Below are 5,891 nucleotides of genomic sequence, written 5' to 3' on the forward strand. Positions count from 1 at the left end.
TAGTATAATAGTCTCCATCTCAGAATGAGTGAAAAAGCACAAATGGCACCTTTCAACAGGAGGCCAAACATTAACTTTTGGAGTTATGTGAAAATCGCAGGCAAGGCTATCAAAAATTATTCCATGCATGAGGTTATCCAAACATACTTGGTTAACTGTTAACACCTACAAGAACTACACTGAAAATAGTACACTAGGAAATTGTTAAGGGAACAATGTCTAGCTAAACTGCATGGGAAGTTCATAGAAGGCAAAAGCAGATGTCAGATTTCCCCCTAACAAAAAACTTTGTCCTTGAATCCTACAGAAGTACAAGCCCTTTGTCCCACCCATGAAGTATAGGAGATAACACTTTTCCCCCAAGATAACCACAGATAATTTGAGTTCATTTCATGAACAAGCTACATAAAGGGCTATGCACTCCTGGGTTTTGGCTTGGATCAGTAATAACTGCCTCAAACACGATGTCTGTTTTTACCCACAGACTGTCCCAGCCAAAGAGATGAACCAGTCAAACTATTGGAAGAGAAAGGGATACCTGGCCAGAAGGGTTCTGACTCCTTTCTTATAAAAGTGCATCATTTCCAGGACAGTGGACAGGCAACAAACAATCATCAAATCAAAAACTCCATTAAGAGGTTTATGATACTTTATCAACTATTTATTAAATGCTGTTATTTTTAGGACTTGCAGTTCAATGCATTGTTTGATGGAAGGAAGTTACTAGCATTAGTTAACACTTTGAAATGTTGATGTATTTCAGAATAATTTGACACCTAACATAAATGATAAACCATCAATACTGTAATTCTGTATTAAAGGTAAAGGATACAATTGTTTTATCTGTGTGAATTTGATAAAGTTCAGTGAACTTCCTGCTGCCCTTGAATTTGGTAAGCTCATACTTACATTTCCTTGAATTCCTGAACTGCACGAACACATTTGTTGCATGAATACACTGTCAAAGTGCACAAGACCAAGATTCCTTTAGGATAGTTAAAGGAAATTTATCACTAACATTTTAGCTAATCACTGTCCAATTTCTTCCTATAATACAGTACAAACCAGGCACAGAATATTTTGCAGGGTTTTTGGGGGGGTGGAAGGGATGGGGTAAGCATTTATTTAAAAGTATGTTAGAAAACTAAATTAGGATTCAGTTTTCCTGGCTCCAATCTGGAATAGCATTTTGTTAATGTATAACTTCAATAAAACACTCACAAACATTCCATCAGATATTCCAAAATGTAGTCTATTTTTGGTAATATCAATATACTTTAGAGGTGCACTGATATATCGGTGGCCTATCAGATCTGCACTGATAAAAGAAAATTTAACATTACCATCAATTGGCTTTTTTTGGCCTGTGTAGCTGATGTCACCAATAAATGCCACTTGCATGTGCACAGCTACAGCATGCACGCGGCCAGGAATGCAGCCCAGCAGCTTGGAGAAAAGCATCCAGGCCGTAAGTCAGGGAGGTGGGGGAGAAGCAGGGGGGAGGGGAGGGCCATGGGGGTACAGATCGAGGCCCCCACGGTGAGGGAGATGTCAGAACCAAATAGTTGTATGCCTATGGCACAGTGGAACATTCCTTTGGTTTGATCCATAGTGGAACATTCTGCTGTCAATCATTCTGCATGCCTGTGCCATGGTGGAAAATTTTGATACATATGGCACAGGGAGAAACTAGGTCACAGCAAAAAAGTAGGTCACAGTAGGAAAATTCCGCTACGTAACTATATGCCACAGTAATGGAAAGTTACAGCTCAGAAAAAGTTTCCGCCAAACTTTATGCAAACACGCACACCACCACTGGCCAGTTCCAAATTATTCATATTGGTGACTAGCGATTGGCTTGTTAGTCATATAAAAGTTAGATCAGTTTCCGCCCACGTTGGAGAACTCCACATATCTCTCCAGCTTAGCACGTTGGAGCACTCCGCACACGCCTCGGAGAAGGAGAACTCAGACAGCGAACTCAGAGAGCTCGAACTCCGTACATATCTCTGAGAATACCTGGTGGACTGATCACCTACCAGGTACACCCCGTCAACGACCTACCCGACGTACCCCTCTTCGTCTGGCTAGCCTGTTCAGTCGTTCACGGATGTCTCATCTTGTTCTAGGAAAGCTTTCATCTTGTTCGGTTTGCAACTGTAACCTAGGTCAGTTTCTTCTTGCACTGTGTACACCGACGGCATAAGTAAATAATTTCTTTGTTCAACCAATACGCTTCAGTGCCTAATTCCGCTCCATCAGTCAAAAAGTACCCACCTGCCGCTTCGGGCTACTGGCCACAGCCCCGGCCTACCACTCGACCGCCACAGGAGGGAGACAGTGGGGCAGGTGTAGGTGCTGCCCAGCCAGGGGGGGTTAATGAAACCCCAGAAGCGGGATGGAGCTGTGGACAGCTCGTCTGGGGGGGGACACAGGGGGGTGGCTCCCCATCGCTGTGTGCACCTCCAGGGGAGGCATGGGGGCTCCAGACTTGTGTGCGGGGTGCAGCCCTGGCCCAGGCCCCCTGCTGGGAAGACACCTGCACAGCCCCTGGCCCAAGCCCACAGTGGGCAGCCCATCTTCACCTCATGCATAAATCGGGGGGGGGGGGCACATGCCCCTATGCCTCCCCTGGGGGTGTGCACAGCAGTGGGAAGCTTCCCTTCCTCCCCAGCCCCCCAAACTAGCTGCCCATGGCTCCATCCCATTCCCAGGGTCACATTCACTGCCCTGGCTGGGTAGCGCTTGCCCCTGCTCCACTCCTTCCCTCCCTCACCATGTGGTCCTCGATCTGCTCCCCAGGCACCTTCCCCCCCACAGACTTACTAGCTGGATGCTGCTCTCCAAGCTGCCAGGCTGCATTCCGGTAAATTAGAGGTTCCCAACCCTTGGGCCGCAGCTGCAAAAGGTTGGCTGCTGGTCTGCAGGAGGGTTGGCTGCCAGACCAGAAGTGACCGGCATACTGTAGAGTGGCAGCCAACCCTTTTTTATACTTAGTCTACTGTCCGGTTATTTGTACACTGCAGTTTGCCAGTCCACAGTTTGCCAGTCTAAAAAGGTTGGGAAGCACTGCTGTAAATCAGCTCTCAGATCAGTCTCAGCTGATATGGCTGGTTAATAATCGGCCATTGATATCAGCCAAGAAAATTCTTTATCGGTGCACTCCTAGTATACTTTGCAGAAGACTAAAACATTACTTGGCAATATTGTCCATTTAGCTTTAATAACCTGCGCCCTCAAATCGAGTGGCAATGCCATCATTATACGTTGGTGTGTACATGGATAGAGGAAAGGGAACAGAAATGTATCTCTATGGACAAGGTGTTTATACAGCACTGGTCTGCATAATATCCACATAGAACCTGTCCGGTAAACTTGTTACTGAAGACCAACGCTATAAAAAGGCTAAAAAAAAAAAGCAGCTTGAAAGAACCCCCCTCCCCCCACAAAAAAACCCAAACTAACAAGCTTAAGAACAAATGTGACTATTCTTCAGACTGTTTATAGGCAAAATTACTATTTCATACTTCGGGACCTTTAATCTCCTTGCCAACACAGGAAAATTTACTTAATTTTGGGACAGGATTACAGCACACATTACAGACCCACTGGTAATCACTGAAGCAATACCCAGTTAGCATTTAAGGCAAAGGACAAAGACCCAAGTAGTGGAATAATTTACTAAAGCAGAATCTTCTTCTCTTAATATTATACTAGATAGTTATGTGGATTTTCCTAATAAAGCATGTAAGCCTACTGCTAAAAGAAAAACGTTTGCATATCAAAAAGTACACCTGTTAAAATAATAAGCCTTCCAAAAAATCAAGTGAAAAATTAACCAGATGTTTTCATAATTAAGCATGAGACAAGTTCTTTGAAACCCTGATTTTCCACCGTTACCCACACTCAAATGTATAGTTTTAGCATAGCAAAATATGTATAGAAAAATGTTTTTTCTTTCTTTTCTGTCATTAACTCATGTCTCCATAGGAACCAGGAGTCGCCTCCATAACTATCTTGGGAGCCTCAGAAGCCAGCTAGTATTGTCACACTTCTGACGCCTCAAAAGAAACTTCTTTCCAAATTGCTGTAGAGTAACAATAGGGGCTTCATTACTCAGAAATTAAACAAAAAAAACAAACCATGAAGAGTAAATACTCTCAATTCAGCCTCCAACAGAAAAAGGTTGTGTGTACAATAATAAATAGGTAAATGACAAGAAATGATCGCAACAGAAACCACTAAGAGAAGTATCTCCCCCTCATATATCATCTGCCAGTTCAATATCAAAGGAAAAAATAAGCTGAAAAACAGCTAATAATGGCAGGAAGGAAAAAAAACATGTTGAACAAAGATAGCATACTTAGAATTACCCCCTAATTATGGGGGGGAAAGGGGGAGGCAATCTTGCTTTTATACACAGAGCTCTGCTTGGAGAATCGTATTCCCAAAGGAGGCATCAGTCAAGTGAAGACACAAACTTGCTTACAATAAAGATGTAAAATTAAGTCTACATCCTGGCTCTGCAGATTGCTTTCTACTGATACTGAGGTTTCATCAAACCAGGATTATCCTATGGTCCTAGACCCCAGCTCTCTGCCCCTTACAAGTGTACTGATACTTTTTTCTTTTTTTTTTTTTTTTTTTTATATGGCCAACAGCAGCCTTGTGAATGTTCCCACTTCAACCCACGTAAAGTGAGCTAAGGACCTTATTTTTCTAAAGGATATTTGCTATCTTGAATTATATTTTAGAGCAATAAAAATACCTGTTGAGAAGCCCCAACAGCCTGGCCAAGTACCTGAAGTGCATCAAATAGAAATCACAGAATCTCAGAAAGTTAGGGGTAGAAGGAACCTCAGAAAGTCATCTAGTCCAAGCCCTTGCTGAAAGCGGGGCTATCCCCAACTAGATCATCCCATCCAAGGCTTTGCCTACCCAAATCCTAAAATCCTCTGAGGATGGAGATTCCACAACTTCCATGGGTAGCCAGTTCCAATGCTTTACTACCCTCCTAGGGAGAAAGTTTGTCCTCATATCTAACCTACATTTTACTTGCTGCAACGTGAGATCATTGCTCCTTGTTCTGTCATCTGCCATCACTCAAAACAGTCCAGCTCCATCCACTTTATGACCACACTTCAAGTAGTTGAAGGCTCCTTTTCAATCCCAGGATTATCACTGCTCCTACTGAGTGAGCGACTAACTAGTACATACAAGGTGTCCAATGAAGTAATGTTGCTTCTCTTTCCTACCCTGAAACTTCCAGGTTTTTCACAGCTCATCTATGGAGTTTTCCATGATGGAAATCTAGAGAATTAGACAATTTATAACATCAGTTAAACTCAAGAAATTCAGATAACTGATTACCAAACAAAAGAGATTATTTTTATTCAGGTTGTTTAGAACAGTAGGCTATTATTATTATCATCATCATCATCAAAAGCTTTTCTGGGCTTCTTTACTTGAAAAGGAAAAGAAAAAATGGCCTTTTAACTCTAACATTGCAATCAGTTGGGTAGAAGGCAGCATAGACATGCATCTCTGAGACTAACCAAATCAACTGGGGATACTAGTAAAATTAAGGTAGTTCCTAAATATTTGCTGGATGAGGGTCTTAATTTCCACAAAGGGTAAACTCATTAAGGTGATGACACTAGTGGTATCATGGAGGCATGTGAATTATACAAGTATAAAACATGATAAGAAGCACAACCACCAGATTAAGTGCTTATTCTTTGTATGGCAGGACCCCAGTTTGTGGTACCAGTAAGAAGTAAAAGCTGTTTAAGGGTACAGGAAGAAAGAGAAGCTGTTTAAAAGGTATCTAGAAGCCAATACTGTATTTCATAATTATACATCACAAATTGTTACTCTTCTCTTTCATTCCT

The 5,891-nt window shown here is 42.3% G+C and overlaps 1 protein-coding gene across 4 annotated transcripts in view; it reads right to left on the reverse strand.

The window, feature by feature from the left end:
- The window catches only part of LIFR (LIF receptor alpha), a 96,225-nt gene that overhangs the window by 68,610 nt on the left and 21,724 nt on the right, over nt 1-5,891 (reverse strand). The window contains exon 1 of one of the 4 annotated variants that reach the window (XM_025210393.1): nt 2,827-4,936. The exons of the other annotated variants lie outside the window; for them this stretch is intronic. The gene's annotated coding sequence lies outside the window, so the exon portion shown is untranslated. Of the gene's footprint in view, nt 1-2,826; nt 4,937-5,891 lie in introns of those variants that run through there. 4 annotated transcript variants of the gene reach the window in all.

Source organism: Alligator sinensis, unplaced genomic scaffold, assembly GCF_000455745.1.
Source record: "Alligator sinensis unplaced genomic scaffold, ASM45574v1 scaffold881_1, whole genome shotgun sequence".
Lineage (NCBI taxonomy): Eukaryota > Metazoa > Chordata > Crocodylia > Alligatoridae > Alligator > Alligator sinensis.